This window comes from Chiloscyllium plagiosum, unplaced genomic scaffold, assembly GCF_037043375.1.
Source record: "Chiloscyllium plagiosum isolate Xiang-an unplaced genomic scaffold, Cpla_swu_hap1 HiC_scaffold_22, whole genome shotgun sequence".
Lineage (NCBI taxonomy): Eukaryota > Metazoa > Chordata > Chondrichthyes > Orectolobiformes > Hemiscylliidae > Chiloscyllium > Chiloscyllium plagiosum.
The window spans coordinates 32,323,644-32,342,597 of record NW_028270160.1 but is presented as its reverse complement, the minus strand read 5'-3'; the positions used below and the strand labels follow the sequence as shown (position 1 = coordinate 32,342,597).

At 37.0% G+C, this 18,954-nt stretch overlaps 1 protein-coding gene across 1 annotated transcript in view; it reads left to right on the top strand.

Moving 5' to 3' along the window:
- LOC122561159 (carbohydrate sulfotransferase 15-like) overlaps positions 1–18,954 on the top strand; it is an 82,669-nt gene that overhangs the window by 1,271 nt on the left and 62,444 nt on the right. The gene's annotated exons all lie outside the window — the stretch shown is intronic.

The window sequence follows — 18,954 nt, the reverse complement described above, 5'->3', positions numbered from 1 at the left end:
ATTTTTCAAAAAAAAACTTTAAAGTGGATTTGACTGCTATTTTAAATATCTTGGATATTGTTAAGTTCACACTTTTTAAATTCAAAAGTTTATTTTTTTTAAAGACACTTATAATGCTTCTTCATTGATGTCTGTCTGCTCAGAACTGTGTGCTTGCTGTTGTGTTGACATTCACTTTCCCATTCAATTTTCTTTTTTTTTGCATTACTCTTCACGAAGCTCATTACCTTATTGTGCACATGTAGTCCATAAGGTGTGTGGATGCATAAACAGAATGCACATGAAAAGTGGATTTTTTTTTGATGAATGAAAACACATGATAGATGATGAGCCATATTAATGATATTTTATAAGAAAACCTCTCTGCTAGTTTTAAAATGCATTCTGGATTAACCATTTTTAAACATGAAAGTAATAATAGGAATAAAGCAATTATCTTTTTTCTTGTTAAAAGTTCAACTTTGAAAGATAGTGAAACAATTACTCATGTGAGTCAGCTGATTATTTGGTTCATTTGTGGAAGTTACTGTGACACTTTAACAATTTTCCTTCCAAAAATGTAATTGTGAAACAGATATGAAATTAAGTTAGGTAATTTCTATAAGTTATGCTGAACAACACACTTTGGAAACTGTATCCCAGGGAGAATAAATTGTTGCTATGACAACTGAGAAACAAAATGTATTTCAGCCTACTGAGCCTGTAACATTAAACGGTCTGTGTTAGCCTGTGTATAAAAGTTGGAACCCAGTAAAATCAGGTGAAGTTTCTGTTATGGAAAAAAGATTATCTCTCACTCTGTCAAAGACTTTTATTTTCTAGTTAGGTATCTGATTCGACAATACACGCTGTGCAGTTTTTTCTGCCTGTTTTCCAGTCAAATATTAACAGGAGGAGGTTGAGGCATTAGCAGAAAGTGTCTACTTTTCTTAAGTGAATTTTGTGTTCTTCAACTTCGAGGATATTCAGTGCTGACATTTTTAGTTTTGAGCACCCAATGTTTCCATCAATCAAGCAACAAGTAGAAAGTCTCCTGGCCTGTAGTTGAAGAAACTAACTAAATGAGGGAACATTAAGTACAAACTTGCTCCCAGTTTTATAGGCCTACACTAGTACAAAATTATTATTTTTTAAAATGTTGAATAGACATGTGGAATTGTGGCAAGTAGTTATTGTAGTTAGTCTGGTTGGTTGTTCTTCATCAAGATCAATATTTTAAAAATTGTGCATGTATGCATTTTTAAAAAATTGCTTTCTCCCCTGATGTTAAATACAGATGATCAGCAGCAGATTGTGACAGTATTGTAGGTTCTAGTCTTCAATCTATTTGTCACAGAGAACATCTGGCAAACTTTAATCACTCGAAATCATTATCTTACTCAGCTCCTCCATCGATGAAACATTTACTTGTATTCTGTCATCACTGGTCTTGATGGCTTTATTGTTTTCATGCTGGTCACCCTTTCTTCTTAAATCCCAATTTCTCCAACCTTGTTGTGCTTACCCTAAACAACCGCTGGCTCAGCATTTCATAAAGCATTATATTCAATAATATCATGTTTTAAATATATTTTGATGGTTTAGGATTGCTTATGATTACCAATTCTCCTGGATTGTTCTGGAATGTCCTGAAATTAATGGCCTGCATACTCCTCCAAGTGTCTGAGAGAAAAATCATAGAATCACTAGTGTGGAAGGAGACCACGTGGTCTATCAAGTCCATACTGACCCTCTGAATAGGATAACCCCCAGACCCAACCCACTACCCTATCCCACAACCCTGCATTAACCAAGGCTAATCCACCTGACCTAATGTCCTAGACATGACAGGCAGTTTAATATGGCCAAATCCATGTAACCAGCGCATCTTTGGACTCATAGAGGTGTTTTTTTCCCTCTTTTGCTCTATGCAGACTCAAAGCAGGACCTTGACGTGTTCTAGATTCATTCGTGGTTGGAGCATGTGTACTGTAAGTGATATAAAAGCAATATAATGAATGGAGTGGTTTTTGGGATGCAAAGAATTTTGTCAATTGTAGCTGGCATTGTTGATCACCAGCTGCAAAGAGTGTTGTGCCAGATCTACAATGGTAGACATTAGGAGCAGGCAGCTGGAAGAAGCAAGTCATATAATGATACGTCCAGGCATACAGTCCAAGAGAGTTAGAAACACTAATCTTGCCTTTCACCATCTTTTCTGCAAATGCCTTCAACTCGCTGTTCTCCTCCGAGTGCTCTTTCATCTCTTTCTGGGTTTTTGTGCCTCTTGCTTTGTTTCTCATTCCCGTACCTGTGATGATGCCACAGCCTTTAGCTAACTTTGTGTGAGTAAATGAAACATCCTCACTAAAGCACTCCATGCCTCTTCCTCCTCATGTATAAGCTTTCTACCTGTCTTTGGCTGCTCATTGTTATTTTGTTCATTTTTAACTCATCAATCTTTGCTCAGAATATTTTGATACAGTGTCCTTAACTTAACAAATGAATAAGTTTATATTCTTATTCGGAAATAAATGGGAGCCTAGCCCCATTGAGGTAAGCTAAATTGAAAATCTGGCACATCATGTGCTGAGGCTCAGTGGCTCTCTATTCTTACTGTTCCCATTTGAACTTTTTAGTAAAAAAGATGCAAGAAGGAGATAAAGGACTGCAAAAGTTTCTTGAAAAGAGAATATATACATTTAACCAACCTGCTTAGACATTCATGGCAACATGTCCTTAATCTTCTGGCTCAGAGGTAGAGACACTACCACTGCACCTTACGGGAATAAACATGACCATCAATAGTGTTTGAAATCTTTGCTTCATGAATTAACATCTTCCATTACATTACCAGTGTAATTCAGACAAACTGTATTAATTTTGTAAGTAATCACAGAAAATTAAGAAATACTTTGCAACTAAGGGACTAATCTCTGTCAAAACAAATATTTTTTGGGAGGTGAGACCAGCTGTGGCAATGATGTAATTAAGGCCTAAACACTTGAGGCATTTAGGAATCTTAGAATGATTTATGTCACTGTGCAATCAAGCAAAATAGTTTTGTTACATTTTTAATGAAGGCTGTATACTTTAACAGTTTTATGTATAATATTTCCCTGAACAGACGCTAGTCCGCATCAGTCAGTTTTCTTTCTTGATTCTGATTCTATGGACTAGCCGAGTAGCTCTTTTGGGAGCTGGCACAGATGCGATTGTGGAATTGCCTTCCTGTGTATTATAGAATTCTCAAATTTTATGAAATCTTCCTCCAATGCTACCTATCTAACTCCAATCTATACAATTTTCATCACTCAGAACTAGCTGCAATACCTTCCAGTTGGATGTCTGAGATGTTTGGATTGAGCACTCCATCAGTGACTGTTAATGATACACTGGGACTTTCAAGAGTTGGAAATCCAGCTGGTCATGCCAATTATGTCACTACATTACATTTGAAAATCTTTTTTTTTGTCTGCATAGTACTCCATCTGATAATATTGTTTGAAACTAATACAACTCATCAAACACATATGGCGGCAGAGAGTGATGGGCAGTCAGAGAATTGTGTCTGCAATTTTGTTTTGTTTGGTGATTGCATTCAGTTTTTCAAAAGAATGTTGGAAATCAGTGATAGCAAAATTCAACATTGAGTTATTATTTCATTCATAATGCAGGAAATAATACATATGTATTTTTACTATATTTAAGCACTGTATGTTGCACAGTTAAAGTAGTAATACGCAAGTCCAAATAAAGATGAAAAGATCTGGGACAAGACCAGTGGTCTTGCTGGAGCTGACTCTGCCATTTTCTTCCTGTTTTGGAAAATGTGCACAGTAAGGTGAATAATGTTCACATCAAAAGCACTCTTGAAAATGGAGTCTGATAGACTTCAATAGTAATTAGCATTTAAGGAAGGTAATTGTCTCTGAATTGATTAATTATCTCCCAAAATGTTTTTTTTTCCCTTAAACTTAGTATACATTTTACACTCTCCAAATATTTTTATTCTGTTTCCGTCTTTGCGTAGACAAGAGTAAAATCTGCTGTTGTTTTATGCAAGTAGTCAAATTTTTCTTTTTAACTTCTACACCATATTTTAACTTGTAGTTTGCTCTTCTCAGTTCTTGGCAGTTTTATGGCTGCCAGTTGCCTTCTGGTGTATCTCTTGTATCAATTAATTTACTGATCAGGAAAGGATGAACTCATTTCTCTTTAGAATTCTCAAAAACACAGTATTGCAGATGCTAGATGATTGAATGTATTCGAGGCTAAATTAGACAGATCTTTGTTTGGCAAGGTTGTTAAACATTTACGGAGGTGTAGCAGGCCGGCTGTTCAATCCATGATCTTTTTTGAATGGCGGAGCAGGCTCAAGAGCTCAAGTGGTCTACTCCTGCTTTTAGAGTTGGGCCATGGATCAGCCATAATCCTTTTTTGAATGGTGGAGCAGCTTGAGAGGCTGAATGGCCCACTCCTCTTCCTATGTATTCATATATGTGTTCAAGATAGTCAACAAGAAATCAAATAATGAATTCAGAACAGAACTCTCTGCATAGATACTAATGATAGTGGGCACAGCTGATATCAATGATACAAATGCATTTAAGGAACAGTTTGGTAAGCATTTACTAAAGGGAGGTTGAGGGTTGTGCTGATAGTTAGATGAGGAGGGATACAAGACACTCAAAAGGTGTGAAAATACTGCTTGGGCCAAATGGCCTGTTTCTGCTCTGTATAGTGTGTGATGTTTTGCATTGAATCTTTGATGTGAGCTTCCAGCAGGGAAGTACCCTGATCAGGAGCCAGAATCCTGGTTTAATTTTCTTCATCCAAAAGAGATTGCCAATTGTACCAGTTCCACTGCTACCTCAGCATTGTTTATGGCACACAGTCCTGGATGGTGCCTTTAAGCCACCAAGTCTTCAATAGATTTAATGTCTATTTTGGACACTATTGTAGATTCCACTTCTTGTACAGCACTGGGTATTATTTGGGGACATATCTTTGTTAGATGCTGCCACAAGAAAATGTAAGTTGATGTGATGCAACCAAAATACAAAAACAGCTTAACTATCACTGCATGGAAACTCCAAATATAAAGACCAAGCAGTGTTGATAAAAGTGAAAGTCAGTGAACTAATTTTGAACCAGTGTGAGAAAATCGGCTGCTTATAAAGTCAATATTGGGCATTGCCTGCTCTTAGGGGAGTGGAACTTGCAGCTGCCAGAATGCTGTAGCTTTAAGACAATGTCAAACCTTTGGGCTGGGGTCAAATTTATGGTGGGAGGAAGAGTGCCAGCACATATTCTCATAATTGGACACCCATGTTCATAGGTTCCAAGAATTTTACAGCTGTACCTTGTTGCTGCAATATTTTGGCGGATGAAGAAAGCCTAAAAATTAATCTTCAACAAAGAAAATGTGTCCCCTTTTAAGTGTTAAAACAATTGTCCTGTCTTTCATCACGATTTTGAATGTTTGACCAATTAAGTTTCTAAAATGATCAGAATAAAAGTTTTACTATATTTTACGGTATAAGTAGAACACAATCATAATTTAATCTACTCCAACACATTCTAAAGTTTATTTTTGATTTGGTTTGCTGATTTATTCACTGCACCAGGGTCATAGTGCAGGAAGGGAAACTGTGCTGGACATTTGCTAACATTCCATTTTTATCTGCTGGAATATTGATGATGGTTGTTTAGCATGAGTGTTCTCATTAGTCCTTTCAGTCTGTGCTAAAGTAGATAGCACCCACCATGCTACTCCCCAGTGGTATAGCTGAGATTGGAAATTCACCACATGGCAAATCATGGGCACATTTTCTCCATTTAGGGCTTTTTAACTTAAAAAGTTTTCCAACAAAAAAAAATAACGAATCATATTAGTACGTTAAGCCACAAATGCTGCAGTACTTTTGTGAAAGCATAGCCACAGGGTTAACAGTAAAGTCTTAATAACATGCTGTGTTCCTTTAAAGTGGTGCACTGGACTGAAAGAGGATGGGTCTGATGTGTATGACATGGGCATGATGATTCACTTGGTATGCTAATTAAAGACTACCACATGTCTCCCGGGAATAAATCTTAACTGAGCCACGTTCAAAACTTGTGCAATTCTTATGTCATACAGTCTCCATTTAAGAATGCCTGGGTGTTGACTGCATATCAAGTTTCTCTATATTTAAATTTGCTGTAATAGAAGCTTGCCACTAACATTTTATAGTAAATAAATACAACACAATGTTTTTCTATTTTTATTCTGCCTTTGGCTATGATAATAGGATCAGTATTGTATAATGATGAAATTGTAGCAATTGGATGATTTTAACTTTGTGTCATTGTTTGACCGGGTGGCTTTGAATAGTAAAGATAAATATTGTAACAGCAGTCATGTTGCTAGTTTGAGTAATGTGAATTTTAGAAGTCAAAGAAAATAAGTCAATTTCTACTGCAAAGGGCTTTAAGCTACATTTAAAAAAAAATAAAATTGCTTCTAGTTCCTTGAGTCACCAGGATGTGGCTTTGCAGTCTGAAGTAGCAGACATTTAAACATCTTTGCTATGTAAAATCAGCTTGATCATCGTGGTTTTGTGAACAAGCATTAACTAGGTCAGAGATTTCCAAACTATTGAGATGAGGTGCGAGGAAATTATCAACGGGCAATGGTCAAGCCAACCATAACTCAACAGCATACAGAAGTCTAAAATTGGCCAGGAGGATTTAACAGTAGAATTTCATATCAATGGTGCTTGCAATTATTTGGAATATAGCTAGCATTAATGGAGCAAAATCCATGATTTATTAGTTCTGATTTTACACAAGTGGCCATAGGATTTGGGACATTCAGCATGAGCCTTTTTGAAATTTGTTTGATTTATGATGATATGAATTAATTCTACTGTGGCCATTTTGGACTGGTAAAATCATGTCGCAGAGGACCTTGGTAATTATTGTTGCTTATTATTATTGACCAAATAAGACATTCAATCAAAAGGTGCAAAAAGAACCAATAAAGCTGTAGAGGCTGAATCAGGTTGATAGTGAATTGTGCCTGGAGACTATTTGTTTATTTTGTTTTCATTGTTGGTTTTGCTGCCAACATGCCTGGTAATGCCAAAGACAATAACTTTCAGAACACGATGCTCCTTTGGCATCCGGACACATTCAAAATCAAGATAAAATAATTTTATAAAATAATATTCACTTCCAGCAGTTGAGACATGTTGTATTAAGCATGGCTGCTTGGGTGGAAAAACAAGTGAATTTTGACCTATGGTTCCTAAACCTTTTCATCACTGGGATTTTCCTTGTGCTGTGTTCTGTTCTAAACTAGTTGGTAGAGATTAATTGCTTTGATCAGTCAACAACTCTATTGTCAATTTATCATGCAACTATCATGATGCTGGAGCTCAAAATATTGGCCATGGTTCGTTTTAACCTCAAGTTCAAAGTTCATATCAATGTGGAGCAATGGAATGTCCATTGAGTGTTCCACATCCGTTTTGTACTTTGCGGATTTTAGTATTTATACATTTTGTACAACTAGGCTATCATATACTTAACTCAGTGATTGAGACAGCAATTCCTAAACACAGTGGGATTACACATGCTTTTTCTCTTTTTCTCTTGTATGCTTTATTCCCTACTGCTTATAATTTGGCTAGTACTAAATGATTGGAGTTAAATACTGAGCTGTACCATAGCAGGAGTCACTGTGTGCTCAAGGGAAGAGGGTAAAGAAAGAAGGCAAATGGAAGTCATGCATACAATGTACTTGCATTTTCTGCAGCATTCCAAATAGATAACTCGCTGCACTAAATTCCCCTCAACAGCACCCATGGAGGAGTTGCATCAACATTGTAGGTTCTCTTGGGTTCTGACCTCATCTTTAAAGCAATTTCTCTGGAAACTGCTGTTTTCCAAATTCCTTTAATCTCCTCTTCCTGTACAGAATTTATTCCACAGCTAATTTTTCATTGCTACTTGTTTATTCCATGTAGTGAGGATTAACTTTGAATAAAGACATGATTACATGTGATATCCATTCGTAATCAATGGAAAAAACAACTAGCTCCTGAAATCATTACCACCATTGTGCTACTCTCCAGAGCGGTGTTTAAGGAAAGTATCCATCCTTCATGACTGTTTAAAGCTGTACTTTAGTGAACATAAGTCTAGAAAGTACAGTTGTCAGCTGTCTTTGTTGATATGGCACCATCTGCTGGAGCTTACTTCACTCTGAAGTGAACTATCCTATATTACACTGAATTCCTTCTTTAACACAAAATTATCTTTCAAACTGCTTCCTTTCAATTTTTAAAAATGTTTTCATTGCTACTCAACATTATCTTGTAATTTACAAAGATATCTGTAATTGATTATCCCAGAGTTTATCTTTCCTCTTCAAAATATTTGATTGCAACAGAAGTGGAGGTACAAGTGCCGAATTGATGCTTTTGCTCCGGCACGGATAGCAAAAGGCTAAAGCAAAAGCAGAATAACCCAGCCAGCCATTCTGCAACAATATCTACTGCTTCCAACATGTTTTCAGCAGCAAAAAAAACAAAGCACCTCAGCAAGACAGTTTCCTGCGGTGTAGTCTGAGGAGGCAACGTAAAAGAATATTAATGAGTCTATTGTGATTCTTTTGTATTTTACCCACTGGATGTATTGCTCACCTTCTTCTGAGAACGCTTGTGATACATGTCAAAAAGAAATCTCTTTTTTTTCTCTGTGAAAAGTCGAATGGGCTGTGCATGGCCTTAAAACATTTAATTTGTTTTTCCTTGTTGATGTCGTCTGAGTGTTTATCCCTCACTTGCTTTCATTGCTTCATGAGGCAGTGTTTATGATCACCATCATTCCCAAAAGTGACATGGCATGAAGAACTGACAGTGTGAGCACACATTGTTGAAGTTCCTTGTTGATTTGGAGACTTTAGATGTTAAGATTTCTTCCTAGGTAGAGAATTGATGGAGGAAGGATGATGGAAGAAGAAAAATATTTTCTGTTTTTTGTTTCAATGTGAATTTTGATTTATATCAAGAAATGACTTCAGATCAAATGTTTATTTTTGATATTTCATTAAGGATAAACACAATGCTTCACTGCAGGTAAAAAATGTAAAATGGTTTTCAAGTTAAATTTATTTTATTCATTGTCTCTGATTTTGTTTTGAGTTTATTTCACATACTTGAAGGATCTCTCCAGGAATGGCCTGTTTCATAGCACCCCTGAGAAAGTAAAATATCGAAATTAAATTCCTGAAAATTTTCTCCTGCACTTTAGTGGCTGAATAATAATTGTCAATGAGTGCTGTGGTGTCTAAGCTACAACCCCTACTCTAAAGGTGCTGAAGAAGTATTTGATTAATACTTTAAACATACTTGCAAAATAGAAAATTAGGAAAAAGCTGTTTTCATCTTTTGCTGTTCAAAATTCATTGGAGTTTTTTTTTCAGTTAACAGCATCTGCAATATATTCATTTGGCAACTCGATGTCAAGAGGTTGGATCTTGAGCCACTTTGGAATATGGGAATCCAAGGGAATAGTTGAAATGTGGTTGAGGTGACTATCATTAATATGTTCAAGGCAGAAGCTAGATAAGCACAACTGGAAGAAAATTTGTGGAAAGGATCCTGTGAAACATCAATACCAGCATGGACCTGTTGGGCCAAATGGCCTCTTTCTCTGCTGTAATACCTTCATTGCAACATCCAACATACTTAGTGTTTTCTGTTGCATTGTCACTCAGTCATTACAACAGAGAAACCCTTTAAGATTTTCTTAATGAAAAATGATCTGTAGCTCTCAACCAAAGGTATTTTCTCATTCTTCCCAAAATAAATCAGTAAGTACATTTCTTATTGGGCAGTCTTACTCATCAAAATTTGATCTTAAACTATAACAAATATCCTTATTTATTCCTTAAATGTTATTGCTGTATTATCTTTTAAATTTCTCGCAGCAGGCACTACAATTTACCATTCATAATGACTTGCCTGAATGGACAGAGCACTGACTGAATGAATAATATTTAGTGAAATTAAATAAAATGTCGGTGGAGAGCCACCGAAGGGAATAATTAGCAACTTCTCTGCCAGCTTGAAGTCTGGGGCTGAACAAAAGGCAGGTGGGCTCCTGGCTTGCGTTCTCATGTTTTGTTTTGATGAAAAATCAGACATGATCAGACGATGAAGTCTCTGGGGAGCCCATGTAAAGTCTGACAATCTCCAATGAAGTTGGACAGGAGACAAGCATCTACAAGAAGTGTTTAAGGTAATTGGATCAAGGGTGTGCACTGATCTAACGATGGTTACCATGTACTAACTTAGTTATTTATGCATTTTGGGAGCCAAGAACACAGTATGAGCTATGCCAATAATGAAAGGCTTCAAGTTACTGTTGTGATCACAGCTTCTAAAAACTGGTGAACTAGATGCAGTAGAGGGATTACAGATACTTCACAAAAATTAAAGCAGATAATTTTTGTTTTGCGGTGTTACACTGGATTATAGAATTAGGACATCTTAATTTGCTGTTTCACAACAGGTTTAATAATAAATGGAGCCGTGGACTCTATTATAGTGATATCAACATGTTGAATGTTGATGAGGCATTTGTCATAACTGTGGTGCGGTTGTAACTAGCCCGATGTATTTTATTTAATGTCTTAAATGATCATTTTAATACACCTGTAAAATTCATAGAATTTCTACAGATGTTTTTGAACATTTGCTTTGCTGTGTATTTTTGATTTCAAACTTAATTTTTAGGAAAATGCAGCTTTAAGGTACATTTAAATAGATAATGTTTGCAAGAGTGCTGAAATGGGACTGCAACTATGTTAACTGGAAGTGGCCCTGTACAGTTACCTAGAGTGCAGTTGTATCTGTGTGCAGCTGGTGTACACTTCACTGAATTGTGACAGGGATGATCACTTATCTGAGGGCTTTTGCAATAAACGTGACATTGTGTTCATTCTGGAGTGAAATCTTGTAACACTGGAGCAACAGTCCATTTCAACTCAGTACAGGTTGTGCCTTTGTTAAGCATAACCTTTTTAAAATCAAACCTGGACCAGAGTTAATTCTCTGGGCACCACATGACAGGAAGGAAGGAGAAATTGTATGAACTAAGGTGGTATTCGATGGAGATTTGAAGGTTGAAAGGTAGTGGTTTGATCAAAGATTTCAAGATAATTATAACAATAAGTAGGTTAGTGTGGGAGTACTATTGCAGGGAGGGCTTAGGATTGGGGAATAGTAAAGGAAAAAGATAAAGTCTTTCAGGAGTGAATTTAAGAAATATGTAAAGGGTGATTAGAGGTTTAGAATTCTCCTCCACAAACTTTTAATTTAAAAACCTATGTTATTGAGATTTTGGGCAAAGCTAGGTATACTGAATTGAGTTATAGATTGGCCATGATGCCATTCATTGATGGAACAGACTTCAGTGGCTACATGGTGTACTCCTGTTCCTATTTAAAGCTTGGAGTGAAACAGAAAATAATTTTCCTTTTTTGAGGCAAATGCAATATATGGCGAGAGTAGTTTAAACACAGTGTACAAATTGCAAATGAAAACTGTAATATAAACATTCCAGCACCTTATCCTTGTATTGTGTAGAAATGTGGATTGCCATGGCTTTTCTGTGAAATTCTTCCACTTTGTGATAGGTGAAACCAGTGAGAAATGAGGAGCCATCATTATATTTATGGTACTACAGGCTATATGAAAACTGATTAGGCTGATATCATCGCTGTTGTGATCACTGAGGTTTCATTTCTTAAAATTTATATATTTATTTGTGGACTGAATAGAGTCCTTTTTCCAAACATCATCTGGGCAAAGAAATATAACTAACTTTTTTGGTTCTTTGTATCTGCTGTTTGAATATTCTTTATAATATTTGATCTTTGAGTCATTTATATTATTCTTATATATTTGAGATATCTCCCATCCTCCAAAATTGAACTGTAGCTTCAGCTACAGTAGTGTTCAATGATATCAACATGTCAATAGACATGAGCTGCTATTAGCTATCCTTCAGTGATTCATACAGCACTGGCCTTTTGAGAGTCAGTTTATTGTTTACCAGTGATGTTATTTTGCAAAATAAGACTTGAATCTGTGAAATTCAAAATCTAAAGTTCGAAGTGACCCATTTCATATAGGAAATGTATCCATGCAAAGAATGAACAAATTAATTTGTCTTTCTTTTATCCTTTTGTAAATAATTATGCAGAACTACTGTGCTGCTTTTGGCAAATTGCCTTCAGGCTTTTAATTAACTATCAATTTAACCATTTCAAAAAGTAATATAGTTTGCTAGTGTACAATTACTGATACTTAGAATGAACCAATGCAATGCAAATTGTTGGAGAGCAGATTTCCCCTATATTAAACCTATGTGCTATGATATTTAATTATTTTTAATCAATCTGTCCGGCATCTAATGGTGCACCTCCAGGTCAGGTGGGACTTGATCTTGGATCTTCTGACCCAACACTAACTCCACACTATATGACCCTTCCTACAATTTTTATACTAACTCACATCATGTAGACATCAATAGCAAATTCAGCATTTATTACCCTACCTTAATTGTCATTGGAGGGTGCTAGCTCTTCAGGACTAGTGGCGTTATTAGGGACGTTTTCCACTCATGGTGAAGGCAATATTTCCAAATCAGGTGGTGTGTGAGTTGGAAGTGGTAGACTTCCCAAGTGCCGCTGGCTTTGCCTTTTGGGTGATAGAGTTTGAAGGTTTGAGAGGTGCTGTCAAAGAAGTCAAGGTGATTTGTTGCCTTGTATTTTGTAGATACTGCTGTAGTTGCAGTGTATTAGTGGTGGTGCAGTTTGAAGAGGGTGGATTGAAGAAGGTAGCTGCTTTGCCTTGGAAGGTGTTAAGCAACTTAAGAGCTTTTGGTACTGCATTTGTCCAGGCACGTATGGAGTATTCCATCTTGTAGTTTCTGACTTTGAAATACTGAGTAGTCAAAAAATGAGTTACTCAGCCACAGCATTTATATTATCTGGTCCAGTTCAGTTTCTGATCAATGGTTACCCCTAGGATCTTAATAATAGAGAATCAGTGATAGTAATGTTGTTAAAAGTCCAGGCAATGTACTTAGACTTTATTATTGGAACTGTTCATAGTCTGGCAAACATACAGTATGAATGCTACTTGTCACTTAGCAGCCAAAGCCTGAACATTATCCAGGTGCTGCTATGTGTGGGCATGGACTCCTTCACCATGTGAGAACTATGACTGGAACCGAACAGTAATCATTAGCACTCTTCATCAGTGCAGACCATCTGAAGGTTATTGATAAATTGGCACTAGGACACTGTCCTGAGGAACTCCTGTTGTGGTATCTTGAAACTGAGATGATTGACTCCAAAAACAAAACCTCTGTTTTTGTGGTAGGTATGACTTCAGTAAGTTGTGTGTATCTTGTTGATTTGTATTGACTTCAATTTTACAAGCAACTTTCCCAGAGATGTCAAATATGAGAACAGTAGGCTGTTCGTCTCTTGCTCTAAGACTCAGTTTCTGGCAGATTTGCATCTCAGCTCAATTTTGCACTCACTTTTCTTTCAATCTTTTGATACCCTCATTGGTCAATAATCTGTCTCTTTCAATTTAAAAACTCTTACTGACTTGCCTGAATTTTGCTACTACATGATTTGGCGCTAACTTTAGAATTGAGTAACTTTGTTTTTGATTCCCCTATTCCACCTGAAATTAATTATTTCTCTCTCTCTCTCTCTCTCTCTCTCCTTCCTACAAAATCTATTTAACATACAGCAAGTAACTGCAATGTCTGACATATGAAATGCTTACATTATTGCCAGTACAACAGAAACAGATGACTTTGAAGCTCATTTGTAATCTTTTAATTGATTTGCTGAAGAATGATAGATGATAATCTTTCCAGATGTTAACAAAATGGAATTTTTAAAAAATTGAAACCAGTTTGGAATGGAGGATCTATGATACTTGGGAAAACAGAGGCTGGATGTAGTAAATTGATATTTGTTTCTTTACTGCTAATGGGTAATTTGAATGGAGCGTTAATGTGGTGATCATTCAAAACGGTGTGATATCTTATCAACTTACTTAAATATATCTGCTTATTGTAAGATGGCAATAGAGGGTAATATCTCAGTCATTTTTAACAAAACTTGATGATATATACCTCCTGAAATAATAAAATATTCCAAGGGACTACAGAGGCATATTATCAGACAACATTTGACACCAAACCATATGAGAGTTTAGGACAGCTTTTTTAGTTCAATTAGGAATGTTGAAACTTACCTACAAGTGTTGTTAGAGCTACACTCATCCAGACAAGTGGAGAGTATTCCATCATATTCCCGACATGTGCTTTGTAGATGGTGGACAGACTGAGTACTATACAGCTTAGAATTCCTAATCTCTGAACTTGCAACCACAGTGTTTATATGGCTGCTCTGGTATAGTTTCTGCTCAGTGGTAATCCCAGGGTGCTAATAGTGTGAGAGTCAATGATGGTAATGTCAATGAGCAACAAGAGACCATGGTTAGATTCTCTCCTGTTGGATATTGCTATTGTCTGGCACTTGTGTAGCAGAATAGTTACTTGTTGCTACAGCCCAGGCCTAGGGATTGACCAGCTGTTGCTGCATTTGGATATTGTCTACTTCAGTATCTGAGGAGTCCCAAATGGTATTGGATATTGTGCAATCATCAGTGAACATACCCACTTCTGACATTATGATGGAGGGAAGGCCATTGATGAAGATGGATGAGCCTATGGCACTACCTAGAGAAATTCTTGCTGAGATGTCCTGGAGCTGAGATGATTGACCATCTTTATTGTGCCAGGTATGATTCAAACCAGTAGACTAGTTTCCCCTGAATCCCATTGACTCCAGTTTTGCTAGGGCTGCTTAATATTGCACTTGGTCAAATGTGACCTTGATATCAAAGGCAGTCACTCTCACCTCGCCTCTGGGGTTCAGCTCTTTTGCCCATGTTTGGATCAGGGCTGTAAAGAGGTCAGGTGCACACTGGGTTTGGCAGAACCAAATCTGAGCATCAATGAGCAGGTTGTTGTTAAATAGGTGCCACCGTTTAGCACTGTTGATGTCAACTTCCATTATTTTAATAATCAAGAGTAGACTGATTATATGGTAACTGGTCAGATTGGATTTGTCCTGCTTTTTGTGAACAAGACATAGCTGAGCAATGTTTCACATTGCCAGGTAGGTGCCAGTGGTGTAACTTGGCTAGGGATGCAGCGAGTGTAGGGGGGAGACCAAGTGGGATCATCCACATGGTACTTCTGGCTGAAAATCCTGACCATGATGAAAAGCTTGATCAAAAAGTTCAGTTCCAATGTGTGCCTTAAAGGAAGGGTGAAGTAGAGAGGTTGAGGGAGTGTGGCCTATTGTTTATGGTCCCTCTTGAAGCATGGTCACTTGTGGAGCAGTTAAAATCATGGATGCTGGAGAGACAAGAACTAAAAGAGTTCAGTATGTCAGAGGATTGAAAGGTTGCACGAAGTCAAGGGTAAGAATTTAAAATTGAAGTATTCTCAGCCAGGAAAAAGTGCAAGTCAGCTAGCTCATAGATAATATGATAATAAGACATGGAGTTAGTTACAGGCTGCAGAGTTTTGGATAGTTTTATTCTTATGAGGTGAGTATTTGGGGGATTTAAGAGTAATTCATGGGAGTAATCATGCCTTAAAGTAACGATGGCATGAATAAGAGTTCAGTTGATGAGCTGAGCTACTGAAAAGAGTTAGATAGTTTTCCAGAGGTACGGTTACACCGTCATAGTGGTGGAATGAATATGTAATTGGAAAGTTGACTCAAGGTTGAAAACAACACCAAGGTTACAGTCAGGGTCAAGTCAAAGGTTTAGCCTTCATACTATCTGGCTGGAGGAAATTTCTACTCATCCACTTCTGGAGCTCGAGCAAGTTGTCTGCCAACTTCGAAACAAAGGAGAAGTTGAGAAAGCTAGTGGGAAGGAAGATGGAGTTGGGTGCAATCAGTATAAATGTCAAAACAGATGTTTTCTCATGTCACCAATGAGGACCAGCAGGTAGATGAAAAACACAGGGTCCAAGGTTCCATCTTTGGAAGACATGGTGAAGAAACAGGAAGAGAAATCATTGCAAGTAATTCTGTAGCTATGCTTGAATAGATAAGAATGAAGCCAGGTGAGAGCATTCACACCCAGCTGGTTGCCAACGAGAGCTTTTTAATGAGGATTGTGTGGTGAACCATGACAAAGATTGGTGATTGGTCACTTACAATAAGAGGACATAGTTTGCCTCTGTTTGAGGAATAGAAAGATCTTGGTTTTCATTATAGTCCAGTTGCAAATCTTTTTAAAGGCATGTCTGCGAAGGATGCTATCATGTCAAATATCGTTTTCATGGATTTGAGAAGTACAAGATTTTCTTTAACTTGTATTTTATATGACTATTCAACAATAGAAAACACTTTAATACCTTTTGTGTCTAATGAGACATATGTCTCCTGCAAGTCAGTGTTCCTTTTTGCACAGATGGACATCAATAGCCTGTTTCTTTTTACCCTACTTGGTTTGGCTGTTAGAGATTCTCAACATATCTGTCACCCATTGTGTTTTATCATTATAAAAAAACATACATTTTGATGAAAGACAATATCTTGAAAGATGCTATTTTCTGCACTGTAATTGCTTTCCTGACTGGTCATCCATGTTTCATACTCTGTAAATACAAGTCATTCAAAGTTCCTTGCATTCATCATTCCAGTTCACACCAATGTCCTATGACTTACATTAGTTCCTAGTCCACCAATGCCTTTTTTCTTTTAACTGCTCATCTACATGCACATTTCCCTCAATGGTTCACTCTGTCTATCTCTGGAATCTCCTCAGTAAATGCAATCTTCCTCCAACTCTGCACTTGTGCATCCCCCACTTCCTCTGCCCCAGTTGACTGTCATAACTTGAGCTGCCTTGGCCTAAAGCTCTGGAATTCCCTTCCTAAGTAGCGCTGCTTCTACCCTACATTCTCTCATTTAAGATGTTACTTGACTGATCTATTTGTTCCTTGCCTCAGTTTCAATTTTCATCAAATTACATGCGTGGGAAGCTTTGTATAGGTACAATGCCATATCCAAGGTTTCGTCTGACTGTCAATGTTTCAGTTAATGGCATGATATCAAATGTTAGTAAATCCTTTTCCAATGCACCTTGGGATACCTTTTTAAAGGTGCTATGTACATTATCACTGTTTTTCCACAAAAATGTTCTGTTAGAATATAATAGAATATAATTGTCACGTGTACTCAAGTGCAGGACTTCAGTGAAAAGTTTTACAATGTCGCTTCTTCTGGCATCATCTTAGGTCCAAGTACTTAGGTACAAATCTTAGATATAAAAAAAGGAATAACAAAGAACAGTAGATGTGGTACTTTACAGTGATTCATAGAATAAGTTAGAAAAAAATGGTTAAAAGAGTAGTCATTACAGTCATATGAACAAATGGCACATCAAGGCTACATTGAGCTCCTGAGTGCAGGAGCTTCCACACTTGGTCTAACCACCCGTGCCAGACCCCAGTCCAACAACCATCCCTGCTCTGTTCCAAGCCTCCAATCCGCTCTACAATGCACTACACCGGCTGTCAGCTGCTCTAAGATCGGTTTTCCCCAGGACAGCGTTCCTGCACTAACCTCCATTCCAGGGACTGCTTCCTCGCTCCGGGGCTCACCTGCTCCTCCATTTCCTTCTGGGTAAGTCCAAGTCATTAATTGAAAGAAAAATGCAAGAAGGACGAAAAGAAGAAGAAGAAAGAAAGAACAGCTGGAGCAGACGAGCTCTGAATGGAGCCTCTTACTCTGCTGGTTAAATTTATTCAGAACACTGGAAAACATATTGCTTTCATTGCTAATAAAATGTGACCACATCTAACAAAATAAAGATCTTGAAAAATTAGTGAATGCAGAATATCCAATTGTTAATTGGATCTGCCCCTTAATAATTGGCTCAATGCATTTTCAGTTACTTGGCATTAGTAATTAGTCACTGAATCCTTGAATTTGTTAGAATGACCTGATTACTGTTTGATCCCTTTAATCTCCAAACTGCAATGATTTGCCTGACTTTAGTGAACAGGAAATTTACTAATGTCTCTTACAGCCTTAGACTTTCCAAAAATTGTTTAAGCAGTTAAATTGCAGAACATCCACATTATTATGTTTGCATCATGAGTGTGGTTGAAATGATTTAAAATGTATCAACCCTATTAAAGGGAGAGATTTATATAGATAAAGCAGTACACACATCAATTAAGTGTTAGTCAGTAACTGTATTTTAAAATGCATTCTTGAGAGATCAAAACACAGCAAGAGGCCAGCGTTAGATGATCGATCCATATGCTGAATATTAATATTATGGTCATAGTTTGGTGGCCAGGCAACATTTTGGTTTTTCTTAAATTTTGATGATCGTTACAACTCTGAAATAGTAAGTTATGTTCTATCTTTGACAATGATATTGAATAAAATTGGGAATTCAGTTTATTTTATATCTGGTTGGCAAAAAATGCTAGATTGCACTTCATTTTTCAATCCTACTGACTGGATGAGGATCAGTACAACATTTGATCTCATATGAATAAGCATTGTCCATTTACAGCATTACATGTGATCTTGTCATTTTCAAATCTCGGTTCAGTCAACCAACAATACCTACTCTTGGCTCACCAACTTTATTCTGGCTGATTGTTGTGTGCTTTGCAAGTCAAATACTTTGATTCACCTCTTGACCTTTAACAGTGAAGACTTATAGGAGAGATGCTTTGTAATATTAAAAATATATGGTATCCCGAACTTTTTTCGGATTGGGCTAATCTAATCACAAAACATAACCACAAACTTTGCAGGTCGTTTTCTAATGCTTTCTGATCCTT